Here is a 24547-nt window from a genome sequence, read left to right as displayed (position 1 = left end):
AAACCTGGACCCACAGGAGAGGTTCAAATCATAGAAAGTAAGAGTGTCAGTCCTCTAGTACTTAAGTCAGCATTGTGCCTTTTGAATTAAATTCGAATGCAATTTCTGTGCTTCATCGTCATTAAGAAGGTCTAAGGTGTACAGTAAACCTGAAGTGAAGCATCGGAATCTGAAACTAGACTCACAGGAGTGCTTCAAATCATAGAAAGTGAGAGTGTCAGTCCTCTTGTACTTAAGTCGACATTGTGCCTTTTGTATCAAATTCGGATGCAATATCTGTGTTTCAGGATCAATAAGAAGGTCCAAGGGATACAGTAAACCTGAAGTGAAGCATCGGAATATAAAACTGGGCTCACAGGAGAGGTTCAAATCATAGAATACTAGAGTGTCAGTCCTCTTGTACTTAAGTCGGCATTGTGCCTTTTGAATTTATATCGGATGCAATTTCTGTGTTTCATCGTCATTAAGAAGGTCGAAGGTATACAGGAAACCGGAAGTGAAGCATCGGAATCTAAAACTGGACTCACAGGAGAGGTTCAAATCATAGAAAGTGAGAGTGTCAGACCTCTTGTACTTAAGTCGGCATTGTGCCTTTTGTATTAAATTCCGAGGCAATTTCTGTGTTTCATCGTCAATACGAAGGTCCAAGGTATACAGTAAACTTGAAGTGAAGCATCGGAATCCAAAACTGGACTTACAGGAGAGATTAAAACCATAGAGAGTTAGAGTGTCAGTCCTCTTGTACTTAAGTCGGCATTGTGCCTTTTGTTTTAAATTCGGATGCAATATCTGTGTTTCATCATCAATAAGAAGGTCCAAGGTATACTGTAAACTTGAAGTGAAGCATCGTAATCTAAAACTGGACTCACAGGAGAGATTCAAATCATAGAAAGATAGAGTGTCAGTCCTGTAGTACTTAAGTCGCCATTGTGCCTTTTGTATAAAATTCGGATGCAATTTCTGTGTTTCATCATCAATAAGAAGGTCCAAGGGATACAGTAAACCTGACGTGAAGCATCGGAATCTAAAACTGGACTCACCGGAGAGGTTCAAATCGTAGAAAGTTAGAGTGTCAGTCCTCTTGTACTGAAGTCGACATTGTGCCTTTTTAATTTAATTCCGATATAATTTCTGTGTTTCATCGTCAATACAAAGGTCCAAGGTATACAGTAAACTTGAAGTGAAGCATCTGAATCCAAAACTGGACTTACAGGAGAGATTAAAATCATAGAGAGTTAGAGTGTCAGTCCTCTTGTACTTAAGTCGGCATTGTGCCTTTTGTTTTAAATTCGGATTCAATTACTGTGTCTCATCGTCAATAAGAAGTTCCAAGGTATACAGCAAACCGGTAGTGAAGCATCGGAATCTAGAACTGGATTTACAGGAGAGATTCAAATCAGAGAAAGGTAGAGTGTCAGTCCTCTTGTACTTAAGTCGGCATTGTGCCTTTTGTATTAAATTCCGATGCAATTTCTGTGTTTCATCGTCAATAAGAAGGTTCAAGGGATACAGTAAACCTGAAGTGAAGCATCGGAATCTAAAACAGGACTCACAGGAGAGGTTCAAATCATAGAAAATTAAAGTGTCAGTCCTCTTGTACTTGAGTCGGCATTGTTCCTTTTGTACTAAACTCGGATGCAATTTCTGTGTTTCATCGTCAATAAGAAGGTCCAAGGTATACAGGAAACCTGAAGTGAAGCATCGGAATCTGAAACTGGACTCACAGGAGAGGTTCAAATCATAGAAACTGAGAGTGGCAGTCCTCTTGTACTTAAGTCGGCATTGTGCCTTTTGTATCAAATTCCGATGCAATTTCTGTGTTTCATCGTCAATAAGAAGGTTCAAGGGATACAGTAAACCTGAAGTGAAGCATTGGAATCTAAACCTGGACCCACAGGAGAGGTTCAAATCATAGAAAGTAAGAGTGTCAGTCCTCTAGTACTTAAGTCGGCATTGTGCCTTTTGAATTAAATTCGAATGCAATTTCTGTGCTTCATCGTCAATAAGAAGGTCCAAGGTATACAGGAAACCTGAAGTGAAGCATCGGAATCTGAAACTAGACTCACAGGAGTGCTTCAAATCATAGAAAGTGAGAGTGTCAGTCCTCTTGTACTTAAGTCGGCATTGTGCCTTTTGTATCAAATTCGGATGCAATATCTGTGTTTCAGGATCAATAAGAAGGTCCAAGGGATACAGTAAACCTGAAGTGAAGCATCGGAATATAAAACTGGGCTCACAGGAGAGGTTCAAATCATAGAATGTTAGAGTGTCAGTCCTCTTGTACTTAAGTCGGCATTGTGCCTTTTGAATTTATATCGGATGCAATTTCTGTGTTTCATCGTCATTAAGAAGGTCCAAGGTATACAGGAAACCGGAAGTGAAGCATCGGAATCTAAAACTGGACTCACGGGAGAGGTTCAAATCATAGAAAGTGAGAGTGTCAGACCTCTTGTACTGAAGTCGACATTGTGCCTTTTGAATTTAATTCCGATATAATTTCTGTGTTTCATCGTCAATACGAAGGTCCAATGTATACAGTAAACTTGAAGTGAAGCATCGGAATCCAAAACTGGACTTACAGGAGAGATTAAAATCATAGAGAGTTAGAGTGTCAGTCCTCTTGTACTTAAGTCGGCATTGTGCCTTTTGTATTAAATTCGGATGCAATTTCTGTTTTTCATCATCAATAAGAAGGTACAAGGGATACAGTAAACCTGAAGTGAAGCATCGGAATCTAAAACTGGACTCACCGGAGAGGTTCAAATCATAGAAAGTTAGAGTGTCAGTCCTCTTGTACTGAAGTCGACATTGTGCCTTTTTAATTTAATTCCGATATAATTTCTGTGTTTCATCGTCAATACGAAGGTCCAAGGTATACAGTAAACTTGAAGTGAAGCATCTGAATCCAAAACTGGACTTACAGGAGAGATTAAAATCATAGAGAGTTAGAGTGTCAGTCCTCTTGTACTTAAGTCGGCATTGTGCCTTTTGTTTTAAATTCGGATGCAATTACTGTGTCTCATCGTCAATAAGAAGTTCCAAGGTATACAGCAAACCGGTAGTGAAGCATCGGAATCTAAAACTGGATTTACAGGAGAGATTCAAATCAGAGAAAGGTAGAGTGTCAGTCCTCTTGTACTTAAGTCGGCATTGTGCCTTTTGTATTAAATTCCGATGCACTTTTCTGTGTTTCATCGTCAATAAGAAAGCTCAAGGGATACAGTAAACCTGAAGTGAAGCATCGGAATCTAAAACAGGACTCACAGGAGAGGTTCAAATCATAGAAAATTAAAGTGTCAGTCCTCTTGTACTTAAGTCGGCATTGTTCCTTTTGTACTAAACTCGGATGCAATTTCTGTGTTTCATCGTCAATAAGAAGGTCCAAGGTATACAGGAAACCTGAAGTGAAGCATCGGAATCTGAAACTGGACTCACAGGAGAGGTTCAAATCATAGAAACTGAGAGTGGCAGTCCTCTTGTACTTAAGTCGGCATTGTGCCTTTTGTATCAAATTCCGATGCAATTTCTGTGTTTCATCGTCAATAAGAAGGTTCATGGGATACAGTAAACCTGAAGTGAAGCATTGGAATCTAAACCTGGACCCACAGGAGAGGTTCAAATCATAGAAAGTAAGAGTGTCAGTCCTCTAGTACTTAAGTCGGCATTGTGCCTTTTGAATTAAATTCGAATGCAATTTCTGTGCTTCATCGTCAATAAGAAGGTCCAAGGTATACAGGAAACCTGAAGTGAAGCATCGGAATCTGAAACTAGACTCACAGGAGTGCTTCAAATCATAGAAAGTGAGAGTGTCAGTCCTCTTGTACTTAAGTCGGCATTGTGCCTTTTGTATCAAATTCGGATGCAATATCTGTGTTTCAGGATCAATAAGAAGGTCCAAGGGATACAGTAAACCTGAAGTGAAGCATCGGAAACTAAAACTGGGCTCACAGGAGAGATTCAAATCATAGAAAGTTAGAGTGTCAGTCCTCTTGTACTTAAGTCGGCATTGTGCCTTTTGAATTTATATCGGATGCAATTTCTGTGTTTCATCGTCATTAAGAAGGTCCAAGGTATACAGGAAACCGGAAGTGAAGCATCGGAATCTAAAACTGGACTCACAGGAGAGTTTCAAATCATAGAAAATGAGAGTGTCAGACCACTTGTACTTAAGTCGGCATTGTGCCTTTTGTATTAACTTCGGATGCAATTTCTGTGTTTCATCGTCAATAAGAAGGTCCAAGGGATACAGTAAACCCGAAGTGAGGCATCGGAATCTAAAACTGGACTCACAGGAGAGGTTCAAATCATAGAAAGTTGGAGTGTCAGTCTTCTCGTACTTAAGTCGGCATTGTGCGTTTTGTATTAAATTCGGATGCAATTTCTGTGTTTCATCGTCGATAAGAAGATCCAAGGGATACAGTGAACCACAAGTGAATCATCGAATTCTAAAACTGGACTCACATAACAGGTTCCAATCATAGAAAATTAGAGCGTCAGTCATTTTGTACGAAAGTAGGCATTGTGCCTTTTCAAATTCATTCCGATGCAATTTCTGTGCTTCATCGTCAATAAAAAGGTCCATGGTATACAGTAAACCTGAAGTGTAGAATCGGAATCTAAAACTGGACTCAAAGGAGAGGTTCAAATCATAGAAAGTTAGAGTGTCAGTCCTTTTGTACTGAAGTCGGCATTGTGCCTTTTGAATTTAATTCCGATGCAATTTCTGTGTTTCATCGTCAATAAGAAGGTCCAAGGTATACAGTAACTTTGAAGTGAAGCATCGGAATCTAAAACTGGACTCACAGGAGAGATTAAAATCATAGAAAGTTAGAGTGTCAGTCCTTTTGTACTTAAGTCGTCATTGTTCCTTTTGTATTAAATTCGGATCCAATTTTTGTGTTTCCTCGTCAATAAGAAGGTCCAAGGGATACAGTATACCGGAAGTGAAGCGTCGGAATCTAAAACTGGACTCCCAGGAGAGGTTCAAATCATAGAAAGTTAGAGTGTCAGTCCTCATGTACTTAAGTCGGCGTTGTGCATTTTGAACTTTTATTGCGATGCAATTACTGTGTTTCATTGTCAATTAGAATATCCAAGGTATACAATAAACCTGTAGTGAAGCATCGGAATCTAAAACTGGACTCACAGGAGAGTTTCAAATCATAGGAAGTTAGAGTGTCGGTCCTCTTGTACTTAAGTCGGCATTGTGCCTTTTGAATTTTATTCGGATGCAATTTCTGTGTTTCATCGTCAATAAGAAGGTCCAAGGTATACAGGAAACCTGAAGTGAAGCATCGGAATCTAAAACTGGACTCACAGGAGAGGTTCAAATCATAGAAAGTTAGAGTGTCAGTCCTCTTGTACTTAAGTCGGCATTGTGCCTTTTGTATTATATTCGGATGCAGTTTCTTTGTTTCTTTGTCAATAAAAAGGTCCAAGGTATACAGGAAACCGGAAGTGAAGCATCGGAATCTAAAACTGGACTCACAGGAGAGGTTCAAATCATAGAAAGTGAGAGTGTCTGTCCTCTTGTACTAAAGTCGGCATTGTGCCTTTTGAATTTCATGCCGATGCTATTTCTGTGTTTCATCGTCAATAAGAAGGTCCAAGGTATACAGTTAACTTGAAGTGAAGCATCGGTATATAAAACTGGACTCACAGGAGATATTCAAATCATAGAAAGTTAGAGTATCAGTCCTTTTTACTTAAGTCGTCATTGTGTCTTTTGTATTAAATTCGGATGAAATTTCTGTGTTTCATCATCAATAAGAAGGTCCAAGGGATACAGTAAACCTGAAGTGAAGTATCGGCATCTAAAACTGGGCAAACAGGAGAGATTCAAATCATAGAAAGTTAGAGTGTCAGTCCTCTTGTACTTAAGTCGGCATTGTGCCTTTTGAATTTAATTCGGATGCAATTTCTGTGTTTCATCGTCAATAAGAAGGTCCAAGGTATACAGGAAACCTGAAGTGAAGCATCGGAATCTAAAACTGGACTCACAGGAGAGGTTCAAATCATAGAAAGAGAGAGTGTCAGTCCTCTTGTACTTAAGTCGGCATTGTGCCTTTTGTATTAAATTCGGATGCAATTTCTGTGTTTCATCGTCAATAAGAAACTCCAAGAGATACAGTAAACCTGAAGTGAAGCATCGGAATCCAAAACTGGGCAAACAGGAGAGATTCAAATCATAGAAAGTTAGAGTGTCAGTCCTCTTGTACTTAAGTCGGCATTGTGCCTTTTGTATTTAATTCGGATGCAATTTCTGTGTTTCATCGTCAATAAGAAGGTCCAAGGTATGCAGGAAACCTGAAGTGAAGCATCGGAATCTAAAACTGGACTCACAGGAGAGGTTAAAATCATAGAAAGTGAGAGTGTCAGTCCTCTTGTACTTAAGTGGGCATTGTGCCTTTTGTATTAAATTCGGATGCAGTTTCTGTGTTTCATCGTCAATAACAAGGTCCAAGGTATTCAGGAAACCGGAAGTGAAGCATCGGAATCTAAAACTGGACTCACTGGAGAGGTTCGAATCATAGAAAGTGAGAGTGTCAGGCCTCTTGTACTTAAGTCGGCATTGTGCCTTTTGTATTAAATTCGGATGCAATTTCTGTGTTTCATCGTCAATATGAAGGTCCAAGGGATACAGTAAACCTAAAGTGAAGCATCGGAATCTAAATCTGGACTCACAGGAGAGTTTCAAATCATAGAAAGTTAGAGTGTCTGTCTTCTTGTACTTAAGTCGGCATTGTGCCCTTTGTATTAAATTCGGAAGTAATTTCTGTGTTTCATCATCAATAAGAAGGTACAAGGGATACAGTAAACCTGAACAGAAGCATCGGAATCTAAAACTGGACTCACCGGAGAGGTTCAAATAATAGAAAGTTAGAGTGTCAGTCCTCCTGTACTTTAGTCGGCCTTGTTCCTTTTGAATTTAATTCCGATGCAATTTCTGTGTTTCATCGTCAATAAGATGGTCCAAGGGATACAGAAAACCTGAGGTGAAGGATCGGATTCGAAAACTGGACTCACAGGAGAGGTTCAAATCATAGAAAGTTAGAGTGTCAGACCTCTTGTACTTAAGTCGGCATTGTGCCTTTTGTATTAAATTCGGATGCAGTTTCTGTGTTTCATCGTCAATAAGAAGGTCCAAGGGATACAGTAAACCAGAAGTGAAGCATCGGAATCTAAAACTGGACTCACAGGAGGGGTTCAAATCATAGAAAGTTAAAGTGTCAGTCCTCTTGTACTTAAGTCGGAATGGTGCCTTTTGAATTATTATTCCGATTTAATTACTGTGTTTCATCGTCAATAAGAAGTTCCAAGGTATACAGTAAACCGGTAGTGAAGCATCGGAATCTAAAACTGGACTCACAGGAGAGTTTCAAATTATAGATAGTTAGAGTGTCAGTCCTCTTGTACTTAAGTCGGCATTGTGCCTTTTGTAATAAATTCGGATGCAATTTCTGTGTTTCATCATCAATAAGAAGGTCCAAGGGATACAGTAAACCTGAAGTGAAGCATCGGAATCTAAAACTGGACTCACAGGAGAGGTTCAAATCATAGAAAGTTGGAGTGTCAGTTATCTTGCACTTAAGTCGGCATTGTGCCTTTTGAATTTACTTAGGATGCAATTTCTGTGTTTCATCGTCAATAAGAAGGTCCTAGATATACAGAAAACCTGAAGTGAAGCGTCGGAATCTAAAACGGGGCTCACAGGAGAGGTTCAAACCATAGAAAGTGAGAGTATCAGTCCTATTGTACTTAAGTCGGCATTATGACTTTTGTATTAAATTCGGATGCAATTTCTGTGTTTTCTAGTCAATAGGAAGGTCCAAGGGATACAGTAAACCAGAAGTGAAGCATCGGAATCTGAAACTGGACTCACAGGTGAGGTTCAAATCATAGAAAGTTAGAGTGTCAGTCCTCTTGTACTTAAGTCGGAATTGTTCCTTTTGAATTTTTATTCCGATGCAATTACTGTGTTTCATCGAGAATAAGAAGTTCCAAGGTATACAGTAAACCTGTAGTGAAGCATCGGAATCTAAAAATGGACTCACAGGAGAGTTTCAAATCATAGATAGTTGGAGTGTCAGTCCTCTTGTACTTAAGTCGCATTGTGCCTTTTGAATTTAATTCGGATGCAATTTCTGTGTTTCATTGTCAATAAGAAGGTCCTAGGTATACAGGAAACCTGACGTGAAGCATCAGAATCTAAAACTGGACTCACAGGAGAGGTTCAAATCATATAAAGCGAGAGTGTCAGTCCTCTTGTACCTAAGTCGGCATTGTTCCGTTTGTATTAAATTCTGATGCAATTTCTGTGTTTCATCATCAATAAGAAGGTACAAGGGATACAGTAAACCAGAAGTGAAGCATCGGAATCTAAAACTGGACTCACCGTAGAGGTTCAAATCATAGAAAGTTAGAGTGTCAGTCCTCTTGTATTTAAGTCGGCATTGCGCCTTTTGTATTAAATTCGGATGCAATTTCTGTGTTCCATCGTCAATATGAAGGTCCAAGATATACAGTAAACCTGAAGTGAGTTATCGGATTCTAAAACTGGTCTCACAGGAGAGGTTCAAATCATAGAAAATTAGAGCGTCAGTCATCTTGTACTTAAGTCGGCATTGTGCCTTTTCATTTACATTCCGATGCAATTTCTGAGCTTCATCGTCAATTAGAAGGTCCAAGGTATACAGTAAACTTGAAGTGAAGCATCGGAATCTAAAACTGGACTGACAGGAGAGATTCGGATCTTTGAAAGTTAGAGTGTCAGTCCTTTTGTACTTAAGTCGTCATTGTGCCTTTTGTATTAAATTCGGAAGCAATTTCTGGGTTTCATCGTCAATAAGAAGGTCCAAGGGATACAGTAAACCTGAAGTGAAGCATCGGAATCTTAATCTGGATTCACAGTGGAGGTTCAAATCATAGATAGTTAGAGTGTCATTCCTCTGCTACATAAGTCGGCATTGCGCCTTTTGAATTTAATTCCAAAGCAATATCTGTTCTTCATCGCAATAATAAAGTCCAAGGTATACAGTAAACTTGAAGTGAAGCATCCTGATCTAAAATTGGACTCACAGAGGAGGTTCAAATCATAGTAAGTTAGTGTCAGTCCTCTTGTACTTAATGCGGCATTGTGCCTTTTGAATTTAGTTCCGATGCAATTTCTGTGTTTCATCGTCAATAAGAAGGTCCAAGGTATACAGTAAACCTGAAGTGAAGCATCGGAATCTAAAACTGGACTCAAAGGAGACGTTCAAATCATAGTAAGTGAAAGTGTCAGTCCTCTTGTACTTAAGTCGGCATTGTTCCTTTTCAATTTCATTCCGATGCAATTTCTGTGCTTCATCGTCAATAAGAAGGTCCATGGTATACAGTAAACCTGAAGTGTAGCATCGGAATCTAAAACTGGACTCAAAGGAGAGGTTCAAATCATAGAAAGTTAGAGTGTCAGTCCTCTTGTACTTAAGTCGGCATAGTGCCTTTTGAATTTAAATCTGAAGGAACGTCTGTCCTCCATCGTCAATAAGAAGGTCCAAGGTATACAGTAAACCTGATGTGTAGCATCCGAATATAAAACTGGACTCAAAGGAGAGGTTCAAATCATAGAAAGTTAGAGTGTCAGTCCTCTTGTACTTAAGTCGGCATTGTGCCTTTTGAATTTAAATCTGAAGGAACGTCTGTCCTCCATCGTCAATAAGAATGTCCAAGGTATACAGTAAACCTGATGTGTAGCATCCGAATATAAAACTGGACTCACAGGAGAGGTTCAAATCATAGAATGATAGAGTGTCCGTCCTCATCTACTTAAATCGGCATTGTGCCTTTTGAATTGAATTCCGATGCAATTACTGTGTTTCATCGTCAATAAGAAGGTCCAAGGTATACAGTGAACCTGAAGTGAAGCATTGGAATCTAAAACTTGACTCACAGGCGAGGTTCAAATCATAGAAAATTAGAGTGTTAGTCCTCATGTACTTAAGTCAGCATTGTGCATTTTGTATTAAATTGGGATACAATTTCTGTGCTTCATCGTCAATAAGAAGGTCCACGGGATACAGTAGACCAGAAGTGAAGCAACGGAATCTAAAACTGGACTCTCACGAGACGTTCAAATCATTGAGAGTGAGAGTGCCAGTCCTCTTGTACTTAAGTCGGCTTTGTGCCTTTTGTATTAAATTCGGATCCAATTTCTGTGTTTCATCGTCAATAAGAAGGTCCAAGGGATACAGTAAACCTGAAGTGAAGCATCGGAATCTAAAACTGGACTCACAGGAGAGGTTCAAATCATAGAAATTTAGAGTGTCACTCCTCTTGTAATTAAGTCGGCACTGTGCCTTTTGAATTTAATTCAGATATAATTTCTGTGTTTCATCGTCAATACGAAGGTAAAAGGGATACAGTAAACCTGAAGTTAAGCTTCGGAATCTAAAACTTGACTCACAGGAGAGGTTCAAATCATAGAAATTTAGAGCGTCAGTCCTCTTGTTGTTAAGACGGCATTGTGCCTTTTGAATTTAATTCAGATGCAATTTCTGTGTTTCACTGTCAATAAGAAGGTCCAAGGGATACAGTAAACCTGAATAGAAGCATCGTAATCTAAAACTGGACTCACAGGAGAGGTTCAAATCATAGAAAGTTAGAGTGTCTGCCCTCCTGTACTTAAGTCGGCATTGTGCCTTTTGTATTTAATACCGATGCAATTTCTGTGTTTTATCGTCAATAAGAATGTCCAAGGGATACAGTAAACCAGTAGTGAAGCATCGGAATCTAAAACATGACTCACAGGAGAGATTCAAATCATAGGAAGTTAGAATGTCAGTCCTCTTGTACTTAACTCGGCATTGTGCCTTTCGTATTAAATTCGGATGCAATTTCTGTGTTTCCTCGTCAAAAAGACGGTCCATGGGATACAGTATACCTGAAGTGAATCATCGGATTCTAAAACTGGACTCACTGGACAGGTTCAAATCATAGAAAATTAGAGCGTCAGTCATCTTGTACTTAAGTCGGCATTGTGCTTTTTCAATTTCATTCCGATGCAATTTCTGTGCTTCATCGTCAATAAGAATTTCCATGGTATACAGTATACCTGAAGTGTAGCATTGGAATCTAAAACTGGACTCAAAGGAGACGTTCAAATCATAGAAAGTTAGAGTGTCAATCCCCTTGTACTGAAGTCGTCATTGTGCCTTTTGAATTTAATTCCGATGCAATTTCTGTGTTTCATCGTCAATAAGAAGGTCCAAGGTATACAGTAAACTTGAAGTGAAGCATCGGAAATTAAAACTGGACTCACACGAGAGGTTGAAATCATAGAAAATTAGAGTGTCAGTCCACTTGTAGTGAAGTCGGCATTGTGCCTTTTGAATGTAATTCCGATGCAATTACTGTGCTTCATCGTCAATAAGAAGGTCCCTGGGATACAGTAAACCTGAAGTGAAGCGTCAGAATGTAAAACTAGACTCACAGGAGACGTTCAAATCATAGAACGTTAGAGTGTCAGTCCACTTGTACTTAAGTCGGCATTGTGCCTTTTGAATTTAATTCCGATGCAATTTCTGTGCTTCATCGTCAACAAGAAGGTAAAAGGTATACAGTAAACGTGAAGTGAAGCATCGGAATCTAAAACTGGACTCACAGGAGTGGTTCAAATCATATAAAGTGTCAGTCCTCTTGTACTTAAGTAGGCATTGTGCCTTTTGTATTTAATTCCGATGCAATTTCTGTGCTTCATACGCAATAAGAAGGTCCAAGGGATACACTAAACCTGAAGTGAAGCATCGGAATCTAAAACTGGACTCACAGGAAAAGTTCAAATCATAGAAAGTTAGAGTGTCAGTCCTCTTGTATTTAAGTCGGCATTGTGCCTTTTGAATTAAATTCCGAAGCAATTACTGTGCTTCATCGTCAATAAGAAGGTCCAAGGCTTACAGTATACCTGAAGTGAAGCATCCGAATCTAAAACTGGACTCACAGGAGAGGTACAAATCATAGAAAGTTTTAGTGTCTGTCCTCTTGTAATTAAGTCGGCAATGTGCCTTTTGAATTTAATTCCGATGCAATTTCTGTGCTTCATCGTCAATAAGAAGGTCCAAGGGATACAGTAAACCTAAAGTGAAGCATCGGAATCTGAAACGGGACTGACAGCAAAGGTTCAAATCATAGAATGTTAGAGTGTCAGTCCTCCTGTACTTAAGTCGGCATTGTGCCTTTTGAATGTAATTCCGATGCAATTTCTGTGTTTCATCGTCAATAAGAACGTAGAAGGGATTCAGTAAACCTAAAGTGAAGCATCGGAATCTAAATCTGGACTGACAGCAGACGTTCAAACCATAGAAAGTTAGATTGTCAGTCCTTCTGTGCTTAAGGCGGCATTGTGCCTTTTGAATTTAATTCCGATGCGATTTCTGTGTTTCATCGTCAATAAGAACGTCCAAGGGATACAGTAAACCTGAGGTGGAGAAGCGGAATCTAAAACTGGACTCACAGGAGAGGTTCAAATCATAGAAAGTTTTAGTGTCTGTCCTCTTGTAATTAAGTCGGCAATGTGCCTTTTGAATTTAATTCCGATGCAATTTCTGTGCTTCATCGTCAATAAGAAGGTAAAAGGGATACAGTAAACCTGAAGTGAAGCATCGGAATCTAAAACTGGACTCACAGAAGAGGTTCAAATCAAAGAAAGTTAGAGTGTCAGTCCTCTTGTACTTAAGTCGTCATTGTGCCTTATGTATTAAATTCGGATGCAATTTCTGTGTTTAATCGTCAATATGAAGGTCCAAAGGATACAGTAAACCTGAAGTGAAGCATCGGAATCAAAACTGGACTCACAGGAGAGGCTCAAATCATAGAAAGTTAGAGTGTCGGTCCTTTTATACTGAAGTCGTTATTGTGCCTTGTGTATTATATTCAGATGCAATTTCTGTCTTTTATCGTCAATAAGAAGGTCCAAGGTATATGGTGAAACTGAAGTGAAGCATCGGATTCCAAAACTGGACTCACAGGAGAGGTTCAAATCACAGAAAGTTAGAGTGTCAGTCCTCGTGTACTTAAGTCGGCATTGTGCCTCTAGAATTTAATTCCGATGCAATTTCTGTGTTTCATCGTCATAAAGAATGTCCCTGAGATACAGGAAACCTGAAGTGGGGCATCGGAATCAAAAACTGGTCTCACAGGAGAGGTTCAAATCATAGAAAGTTAGAGTGTCAGTCCTCATGTACTTAAGTCGGCATTGTGCCTTTCGAATTTAATTCCGAAGCAATTTCTGTGCTTCATCGTCAATAAGAAGGTCCCAGGGATACAGTAAACCTGAAGTGAAGCATCGGAATCTAAAACTGGACTCACAGGAGAGAATCAGATCATAGAATGTTAGTGTGTCAGTCCTCCAGTACTTAAGTCGGCATTGTGACTTTTGAATTTAATTCCGATGCAGTTTCTGTGCTTCACCGTCAATAAGAAGTGTCCAAGGGATACAGTAAACCTGAAGTGAAGCATCGGAATCTAAAACAGGACTCACAGGAGAGGTTCAAATCATAGAAGGTCAGAGTGTCAGACCTCTTGTACTTAAGTCGGCATTGTGCCTTTTGAATTTAATTCCGATGCACTTTCTGTGTTTCATCGTCAATAAGAAGGTCCAAGGTATACAGTAAACCTGAAGTGAAGAATCGGAATCTAAAACTGGACTCACAGGAGAGGTTCACATCATAGAAAGTTAGAGTGGCAGTCCGCTTGTACTTAAGTCAGCATTGTGCTTTTTGTATTAAATTCGGATGCAATTTCTGTGCTCCATCGTCATTAAGAAGGTCCAAGGTATACAGTAGACCTGAAGTGAAGCATCGGAATCTAAAACTGGACTCACAGGAGAGGTTCAAAACATAAAAAGTTAGAGTGTCAGTCCTCCTGTACTTAAGTCGGAATTGTGCCTTTTGAATTTAATTCCGATGCAATTTCTGTGCTTCGTCGTCAATAAGAAGATAAAAGGGATACAGTAAACCTGAAGTGAAGCATCAGAATCTAAAACTGGACTCACAGGAGAGGTTCAAATCATAGAAAGTTAGAGTGTCAGTCCTCTTGTACTTAAGTCGGCATTGTGCCTTTTGAATTTAATTCCGATGAATTTCTCTGTTTCATCGTCAATAAGAAGGTCATAGGGATACAGTAAACCTGTAGTGAAGCATCGGAATCTAAAACTGGACTCACAGGAGAGGTTCAAATCATAGAAAGTAAGAGTGTCAGTCCTTCTGTACTTAAGTCGGCATTGTGACTTTTGAATTTAATTCCCATGCAGTTTCTGTGTTTCATCGTTAATGAGAATGTCCAAGGGATACAGTAAACCTGAAGTGAAGCATCGGAATCTAAAACTGGACTCACAGGAGAGGTTCAAATCATAGAAAATTACAGTGTCAGTCCTCTTGTACTTAAGTCAGCATTGTGCCTTTTGAAATTAATTCCGATGCAATTTCTGTGCTTCACCGTCAATAAGAAGGTCATAGGGATACAGTAAACCTGAAGTGAGGCATCGGAATCTAAACCTGGACTCACAGGAGGGGTTCAAATCATAGAAAGTAAGTGTGTCAGTCCTCTTGTAGTTAAGTCGGCATTGTGCTTTTTGAATTTAATTCCGATGCAATATCTGTGCTTCATCGTCAATAAGAAGGTCCCTGAGATACAGTAAACCGGAAGTGAGGCATCGGAATCTAAAACTGGTCTCACAGGAGATGTTCAAATCATAGAAAGTTAGAGTGTCAGTCCTCTTGTACTTAAGTCGTCATTGTGCCTTTTGTATTAAATTCGGATGCAATTTCTGTGTTTTATTGTCAATATGAAGGTCCAAGGGATACAGTAAACCTGAAGTGAAGCATCTGAATCTAAAACTGGACTCACAGGAGAGGTTCAAATCATAGAAAGTTAGAGTGTAAGTCCTCTTGAACTTAAGTCGGCATTGTGCCTTTTGAATTTAATTCCGATGAATCTCTGTGTTTCATCTTCAATAAGAAGGTCATAGGGATGCAGTAAACCTGTAGTGAAGCATCGGAATCTAAAACTGGACTCACAGGAGAGGTTCAAATCATAGAATGTTAGAGTGTAAGTCCTCTTGTAGTTAAGTCGGCATTGTGCCTTTTGAATTTAATTCCGATGCAATTTCTGTGCTTCATCGTCAATAAGAAGGTCCCTGAAATGCAGTAAACCGGAAGTGAGGCATCGGAATCTAAAACTGGTCTCACAGGAGATGTTCAAATCATAGAAAGTTAGAGTGTCAGTCATCTTGTACTTAAGTCGGCATTGTGCCTTTTGAATTCAATTCCGATGCAATTTCTGTGCTTCATCGTCAATAAGAAGATAAAAGGAATACAGTAAACCTGAAGTGAAGCATCTGAATCTAATACTTGACTCACAGGAGAGATTCAAATCATAGAAAGTTAGAGTGTCGGTTCTTTTGTACTTAAGTCGTTATTGTGCCTTTTGTATTAAATTCGGAGGCAATTTCTGTGTTTCATCCTCAATAAGAAGGTCCAAGGGATACAGTAAACCTGAAGTGAAGCATCGGAATCTAAAACGGGACTCAAAGGAGAGGTTCAAAACATAGAAAATTAGAGTGTCTGTTCCCTTGTACTTAAGTCGTCATTGTGCCTTTTGAATTTAATTCCGATGCAATTTCTGTGTGCCATCGTCATTACGAAAGTCCAAGGGATACAGTAAACCCGAAGTGAAGCATCGGATTCTATAACTGGACTCACAGGAGAGGTTCAAATCATAGAAAGTTAGAAGTGTCAGTCCTCTTGTACTTAAGTCGTCATTGTGCCTTTTGTATTAAATTCGGATGCAATTTCTGTGTTTCATTGTCAATATGAATGTCCAAGGGATACAGAGAACCTGAAGTGAAGCATCGGAATCTAAAACTGGACTCACAGGAAAGGTTCAAATGATAGAAAGTTGGATTGTCAGTCCGCATGTAGATAAGTCAGCATTGTGCCATTTGTATTAAATTCGGATGCAATTTCTGTGCTTTATCGTCAATATGAAGGTCCAAGGGATACAGTAGACCTAAAGTGAAGCATCGGGATCTAAAACTGTACTCACAGAAGAGGTTCAAATCATAGAAAGTGAGAGTGTATGTGCTCTTGTACTTAAGTCGTTATTGTGCCTTTTGAATTTAATTCTGATGAATTTCTGTGTTTCATCGTCAATAAGAAGGTCATAGGGATACAGTAAACCTGTAGAGAAGCATCGGAATCTAAAACTGGACTCACAGGAGAGGTTCAAATCATAGAAAGTAAGAGTGTCAGTCCTTCTGTACTTAAGTCGGCATTATGCCTTTTGAATTTAATTCCCATGTAATTTCTGTGTTTCATCGTTAATAAGAATGTCCAAGGGATACAGTAAACCTGAAGTGAAGCATCGGAATCTAAAACTGGACTCACAGGAGAGGTTCAAATCATAGACAGTTACAGTGTCAGTCCTCTTGTACTTAAGTCAGCATTGTGCCTTTTGAAATTAATTCCGATGCAATTTCTGTGCTTCATCGTCAATAAGAAGGTCATAGGGATACAGTAATCGTGAAGTGAGACATCGGAATCTAAAACCGGTCTTACAGGAGAGGTTCAAATCATAGGAAGTTAGAGTGTCATTCCTCTTGTACTTAAGTCGGCATTGTGCCTTTTGAATTTAATTCCGATGCAATTTCTGTGTTTCATCGTCAATAAGAAATTCCAAGGGATACAATAAACCTGAAGTGAAGCATCGGAATCTAAAACTGGACTCACAGAAGAGCATCAAATCATAGAAAGTTAGAGTTTCAGTCCTCCTGTACTCAAGTCGGCGTTGTGCCATTTGAATTTAATTCCGATGCAATTTCTGTGCTTCATCGTCAATAAGAAAATAAAAGGAATACAGTAAAATTGAAGTGAAGCATCGGAATCTAAAACTGGATTCACAGGAGAGGTTCAAATCATAGAAAGTTAGTGTCAGTCCTCTTGTACTTAAGTCGGCATTGTGCTTTCTGAATTTAATTCCGATGCAATTTCTGTGCTTCATCGTCAATAAGAAGGTCCAAGGGATACACTAAACCCTTAGTGAAGCATCGGAATCTAAAACAGGACTCACAGGAGAGGTTCAAATCAGAGAAAGTTAGAGTTTCGGTTCTTTTGTATTTATGTCGTCAATGTGCCTTTTGTATTAAATTCGGATGCAATTTCTGTGTTTCATCGTCAATAAGAAGGTCCAAGGTATATGGTGAACCTGAAGTGAATCATCGGATTCTAAAACTGAACTCACATGAGAGGTCCAAATCACAGAAATTTAGAGTGTCAGTCCTCTTGTACTTAAGTCGGCATTGTGCCATTTGAGTTTAATTCCGATGCAATTTCTATGCTTCATCGTCAATAAGAAGGTCCAAGGTATACAGTAAACCTGAAATGAATCATCCGAAACTAAAACTGGAATCACAGGAGTGGTTCAAATCATAGAAAGTTAGAGTGTCAGTCCTCTTGTACTTAAGTCGGCATTGTGCCTTTTGAATTTCATTCCGATGCAATTTCTGTGTTTCATCGTCAATAAGGTGGTCCAAGGTATACAGTGAACCTGAAAAGAAGCATCGCAATCTAAAACTGGACTCACAGGAGAGGTTCTAATGATAGAAAGTTAGAGTGTCAGTCCGCATGTAGATAAGTCAGCATTGTGCCATTTGTATTAAATTCGGATGCAATTTCTGTGCTTCATCGTCAATAAGAAGGTCCAAGGGATACAGTAGACCTGAAGTGAAGCATCGGGATCTAAAACTGTACTCACAGAAGAGGTTCAAATCATAGAAAGTGAGAGTGTCCGTGCTCTTGTACTTAAGTCGTTATTGTGCCTTTTGTATTAAATTCGGAGGCAATTTCTGTGTTTCATCCTCAATAAGAAGGTCCAAGGGATACAGTAAACCTGAAGTGAAGCATCGGAATCTAAAACGGGACTCAAAGGAGAGGTTCAAAACATAGAAAGTTAGAGTGTCTGTTCCCTTGTACTTAAGTCGTCATTGTCCCTTTCGAATTTAATTCCGATGCAATTTCTGTGTTCCATCGTCATTACGAAAGTCCAAGGGATACAGTAAACCCAAAGTGAAGCTTCGGATTCTATAACTGGGCTCACAGGAGAGGTTCAAATTATAGAAAGTTAGAGTGTCAGTCCTCTTGTACTTACGTCGTCGTTGTGCCTTTTGTATTAAATTCGGATGCAATTAATGTGTTTCATTGTCAATTTGAAGGTCCAAGGGATACAGTAAACCTGAAGTGAAGCATCGGAATCTAAAACTGGACTCACAGGAGAGGTTCAAATCATAGAAAGTTAGAGTGTAAGTCCTGTTGTACTTAAGTCGGCATTGTGCCTTTTGAATTTAATTCCGATGAATTTCTGTGTTTCATCGTCAATAAGAATGTCATACGGATACAGTAAACCTGTAAAGAAGCGTCGGAATCTAAAACTGGACTCACAGGAGAGGTTCAAATCATTGAAAGTTAGAGTGTAAGTCCTCTTGTAGTTACGTCGGCATTGTGCCTTTTGAATTTAATTCCGATGCAATTTCTGTGCTTCATCGTCAATAAGAAGGTCCCTGAGATACAGTAAACCAGAAGTGAGGCATCGGAATCTAAAACTGGTCTCACAGGAGATGTTCAAATCATAGAAAGTTAGAGTGTCAGTCCTCTTGTACTTAAGTCGGCATTGTGCCTTTTGAATTCAATTCTGATGCAATTTCTGTGTTTCATCGTCAATAAGAAGGTCCAAGGGATACAGTAAACTTGACGTGAAGCATCGGAATCGAAATCTGGACTCACAGGAGAGGTTCAAATCATAGAAAGTTAGAGTGTAAGTCCTCTTGTACTTAAGTCGGCATTGTGCCTTTTGAATTTAATTCCGATGAATTTCTGTGTTTCATCGTCAATAAGAATGTCATAGGGATACAGTAAACCTGTAGTGAAGCATCGGAATCTAAAACTGGACTCACAGGAGAGGTTCGAATCATAGAAAGTTAGAGTGTAAGTCCTCTTGTACTTTCGTCGGCATTGGGCCTTTTGAATTTAATTCCGATGCAATTTCTGTGTTTCATCGTCAATAAGAAGGTCCAAGGGATACAGTAAACCTGAAGTGAAGCATCGGAATTAAATACTGGACTCACAGGAGAGGTTCAAATCATAGAAAGATAGAGTGTCAGTCCTCTTGTACGTAAGTCGGCATTGTGCCTTTTGAATTTAATTCCGATGCAATTTCTGTGTTTCATCGTCAATAAGATGGTCTTAAGGGATACAGTAAACCTGAAGTGAAGCATCGGAATCGAAGACTGGACTCACAGGAGAGGTTCAAATCATAGGATGTTAAAGTGTCAGTCCTTTTGTACTTAAGTCGTCATTGTGCCTTTTGTATTATATTCGGATGTAATTTCTGTGTTTCATCTTCAATAAGAAGGTCCAAGAGATACAGTAAACCTGAAGTGAAGCATCGGAATCTAAAACTGGAATCACAGGAGAGGTTCAAATCATAGACAGTTAGAGTGTCAGTCCTCTTGTACTTAAGTCGGAATTGTGCCTTTTGAGTTTAATTCTGATGCAATTTCTGTGGTTCATCGTCAATAAGAAGGTCCAAGGTATACAGTGAACCTGAAGTGAAGCATCGGAATCTAAAACTGGTCTCACAGGAGAGGTTCAAATCACATAAAGTTAGAGTGTCTTTCCTCTTGTACTTAAGTCAGCATGTTGCCTTTTGTAGTGAATTCGGATGCAATTTCTGTGCTTCATCGTCAATAAGAAGGTCCAAGAGATACAGTAAACCTGAAGTGAAGCATCGGAATCTAAAACAGGAATCACTGGAGAGGTTCAAATCATAGACAGTTAGAGTGCCAGTCCTCTTGTACTTAAGTCGGCATTGTGCCTTTTGAATTTAATTCCGATGCAATTTTAGTGTCTCATCGTCAATAAGAAGGTCCAAGGTATCCAGTGAACCTGTGTGAAGCAACGGAATCCAAAACTTGACTCACAGGAGAGGTTCAAATCATAGAACGTTAGAGTGTCTGTCCTCTTGTACTTAAGTCGGCACTGTGCCTTTTGAATTTAATTCCGATGCAATTTCTGTGTTTCATCGTCAATAATAAGGTCCAAGGGGTACAGTAAACCTGAAGTGAAGCATCGGAATCTACAATTGGACTTACAGGAGATGTTCAAATCATAGGAAGTTAGAGTGTCAGTCCTCTTGTACTTAAGTCGGCATTGTGCCTTTTGAATTTAATTCCGAAGCAATTTCTGTGCTTCATCGTCTATAAGAAGGTCAAAGGTATACAGTAAACCTGAAGTGAAGCATTCGAATCTAAAACTGGCCTCACAGGAGAGGTTCAAATCGTAGAATGTTGGAGTGTCAGTCCTCTTGTACTTAAGTCGGCATTGTGCCATTTGAATTTAATTCCGATGCAATTTCTGTGTTTCATCGTCATTAAGAAAGTCCAAGGTATACAGTGAACCTGAAGTGAAGCATCGGAATATAAATCACGACTCACAGGAGAGGTTCAAATCATAGAAAGTTAGTGTGTCAGACCTCTTGTACTTAAGTCAGCATTGTGCCCTTTGTATTAAATTCGGATGCAATGTCAGTGCTTCATCGTCAATAAGAAGGTCCAAGGGATATAATAAACCTGAAGTGAAGCATCGGAATCTAAAACTGGACTCACAGGAGAGGTTCAAATCATAGAAAGTTAGAGTGTCAGTCCTCTTGTACTTTAGTCGGCATTGTGCCTTTTGAATTTAATTCCGATGCAATTTCTGTGTTTCATCGTCAATAAGAAGGTCCAAGGGATGCAGTAAACCTGAAGTGAAGCATCGGAATCTAACACTGGACTCACAGGAGAGGTTCAAATCATAGAAAGTTAGAGTGTCAGACCTCTTGTACTTAAGTCGGCATTGTGCCTTTTGAATTTAATTCCGATGCAATTTCTGTGTTTCATCGTCAATAAGATGGTCCAAGGGATACAGTAAACCTGAAGTGAAGCATCGGAATCGAAGACTGGACTCACAGGAGAGGTTCAAATCATAGGATGTTAGAGTGTCAGTCCTCTTGTACTTAAGTCGGCATTGTGCCTTTTGAGTTTAATTCTGATGCAATTTCTGTGTTTCATCGTCAATAAGAAGGTCCAAGGTATACAGTGAACCTGAAGTGAAGCATCGGAATCTAAAACTGGACTCACAGGAGAGGTTCAAATCATGAAAAGTTAGATTATCAGTCATCTTGTACTTATGTCGGCATTGTGCCTTTTGAATTTAATTCCGAAGCAATTTCTGTGCTTCATCGTCAATAAGAAGGTCCAAGGTATACAGTAAACCTGTTGTGAAGCATCTGAATCTAAAACTGGACTCACAGGATAGGTTCAAATCATAGAAAGTTAGAGTGTCACTCCTTTTGTACTTAAGTCGGTATTGTGCCTTTCGAATTCAATTCCGATGCAATTTATGTGTTTCATCGTCAATTAGAAGGTCCCAGGTATACAGTGAACCTGAAGTGAAGCATCGGAATATAAAACTGGACTCACAGGGAGGTTCAAATCATAGAAAGTTAGAGTGTCAGTCCTCTTGTACTTAAGTCAGCATTGTGCCTTTTGTATTAAATTCGGATGCAATTTCTGTGTTTAATCGTCAATATGAAGGTCCAAGGGATACAGTAAACCTGAAATGAAGCATCGGAATCAAAAACCGGACTCACAGGAGAGGTTCAAATCATAGAGAGTTTGAGTGTCAGTCCTCTTGTACTTAAGTCGGCATTGTGCCTTTTGAATTTAATTTTGATGCAATTTCTGCGCTTCATCGTCAATAAGAAGGTCATAGGGATTCAGTAAACCTGAAGTGAAGGTTCGGATTCTATAAGTGGACTCACAGGAGAGGTTCAAATCATAGAAAGTTAGTGTGTCAGTCCCCTTGTTGTTAAGTCGGCATTGTGCCATTTTAATTTAATTCCGATGCATTTTCTGTGCTTCATCGTCAATACGAAGGTCCCTGAGATACAGTAAACCTGAAGTGAGGCATCGGAATCTAAAACTGGTCTCATAGGAGAGGTTCAAATCACAGAAAGTTAGAGTGACAGTGCTTCTGTACTTAAGTCGGCATTGTGCCTTTTGAATTTATTTCCGATGCAATTTCTGTGTTTCATCGTCAATAAGAAGGTCCAAGGGATACCGTAAACCTGAAGTGAATCAACGGAATCTAAATCTGGTTTCACAGGAGACGTTCAAATCACAGAAAGTTAGAGTGTCAGTCCTCCTGTACTTAAGTCGGCATTGTGCCTTTTGAATTTAATTCCGATGCAATTTCTGTGGTTCATCAACAATAAGAAGGTCATAGGAATACAGTAAACCTGAAGTGAAGCTTCGGATTCTATAACTGGACTAACAGGAGAGGTTCAAATCATAGAAAGTTAGAGTGTCAGTCCCCTTGTAGTTAAATCGGCAGTGTGCCTTTTGAATTTAATTCCCATGCAATTTCTGTGTTTCATCGTCAATACGAATGTCCAAGGGATACAGTAAACCTGAAGTGAAGCATCGGAATCTAAAACTGGACTCACAGGAGAGGTTCTAATCATAGAAAGTTAGAGTGTCAGTCCTCTTGTACTTAAGTCGGCATGGCGCCTTTTGAATTTAATTCCGATGCAATTTCTGTGCTTCATCGTCAATACGAAGGTCCAAGGTATACAGTAAACCTGAATTGAAGCATCGGAATCTAAAACTGGAATCAAAGGAGAGGTTCAAATCATAGAAAGTTAGAGTGTGAGTCCTCTTTTACTTAAGTCGGCGTTGTGCCATTTGTATTGAGTTCGGATGCAATTTCCGTGTTTCATCGTCAATAAGAAGGTCCAAGGGATACAGTAAACCTGAAGTGAAACATCGGAATCTAAAACTCGACTCACAGGAGAGGTTGAAAGCTTAGAAAGTTAGAGTGTCGGTCCTCTTTTACTTAAGTCGGCATTGTGCCTTTTAAATTTAATTCTGATGCAATTTCTATGCTTCATCGTCAACAAGATGGTACAAGGGATACAGTAATCCTGAAGTGAAGCATTGGAATTTAAAACTGGACTCACAGGAGAGGTTCAATTCATAGAACGTGAGAGTGTCAGTCCTCTTGTACCTAAGTCGGAATTGTGCCTTTTGTATTAAATTCGGATGCAATTTCTGTGTTTCATCGTCAATAAGAAGGTCCAAGGGATACAGTAAAGCTGAAGTGACGCATCGGAATCTAAAACTGGACTCACAGGAGAGGTTCAAATCATAGAAAGTTAGAGTGTCAGTCCGCATGTACTTCAGTCAGCATTGTGCCTTTTGTATTAAATTCGGATGCAATGTATGTGCTTCATCGGCAATAATAAGGTCCAAGGGATACAGTAGACCTGAAGCGAAGCATCAGATTCTAAAACTGTACTCACAGAAGAGGTTCAAATCACAGAAAGTGAGAGTGTCTGTGCTCTTGTACTTAAGTCGTTATTGTGCCTATTGTATTAAATTCGGATGCAATTTCTGTGTTTCATCGTCAATAAGAAGGTCCAAGGGATACAGAAAACCGGAAGTGAAGCATCGGAATTTAAAACTGGACCCACAGGAGAGGTTCAAATCATAGAAACTTAGAGTGTCAGTCCTCTGGTACTTAAGTCGGCACTGTGCCTTTTGAATTTAATTCCGATGCAATTTCTGTGCTTCATCGTCAATACCAAGGTCCAAGGGATACAGTAAACCTGAAGTGAAGAATCGGAATCTAAAACGGGACTCAAAGGAGAGGTTTAAATCATAGAAAGTTAGAGTGTCTGTCCCCTTGTACTTAGGTCGTCACTGTGCCTTTTGAATTTAATTCCGATGCAATTTCTGTGTTCCATCGTCAATACGAAGGTCCATGGGAAACAGTTAACCTGAAGTGAAACTTCGGATTCTATAACTGGACTCACATTACAGGTTCAAATCATATCATGTTAGAGTGTCAGTCCTCTTGTACTTAAGTCGGCATTGCGCCTTTTGAATTTAATTCCGATGTAATTTCTGTGCTTCATCGTCAATAAGAAGGTCCCTGAGATACAGTAAACCTGAAGTGAGGCATCGGAATCTAAAACTGGTCTCATAGGAGAGGTTCAAATCATAGAAAGTTAGAGTGACAGTGCTTCTGTACTTAAGTCGGCATTGTGCCTTTTGAATTTATTTCCGATGCAATTTCTGTGTTTCATCGTCAATAAGAAGGTCCAAGGGATACCGTAAACCTGAAGTGAATCAACGGAATCTAAATCTGGTTTCACAGGAGACGTTCAAATCACAGAAAGTTAGAGTGTCAGTCCTCCTGTACTTAAGTCGGCATTGTGCCTTTTGAATTTAATTCCGATGCAATTTCTGTGGTTCATCAGCAATAACAAGATCATAGTAATTCAGTAAACCTGAAGTGAAGGCTCGGATTCTATAAGTGGACTCACAGGAGAGGTTCAAATCATAGAAAGTTAGTGTGTCAGTCCCCTTGTTGTTAAGTCGGCATTGTGCCATTTTAATTTAATTCCGAAGCAATTTCTG

Source organism: Schistocerca serialis, chromosome 2 (assembly GCF_023864345.2).
Source record: "Schistocerca serialis cubense isolate TAMUIC-IGC-003099 chromosome 2, iqSchSeri2.2, whole genome shotgun sequence".
Taxonomy (NCBI): Eukaryota; Metazoa; Arthropoda; class Insecta; order Orthoptera; family Acrididae; genus Schistocerca; species Schistocerca serialis.
This window is presented reverse-complemented; position numbering follows the sequence as displayed.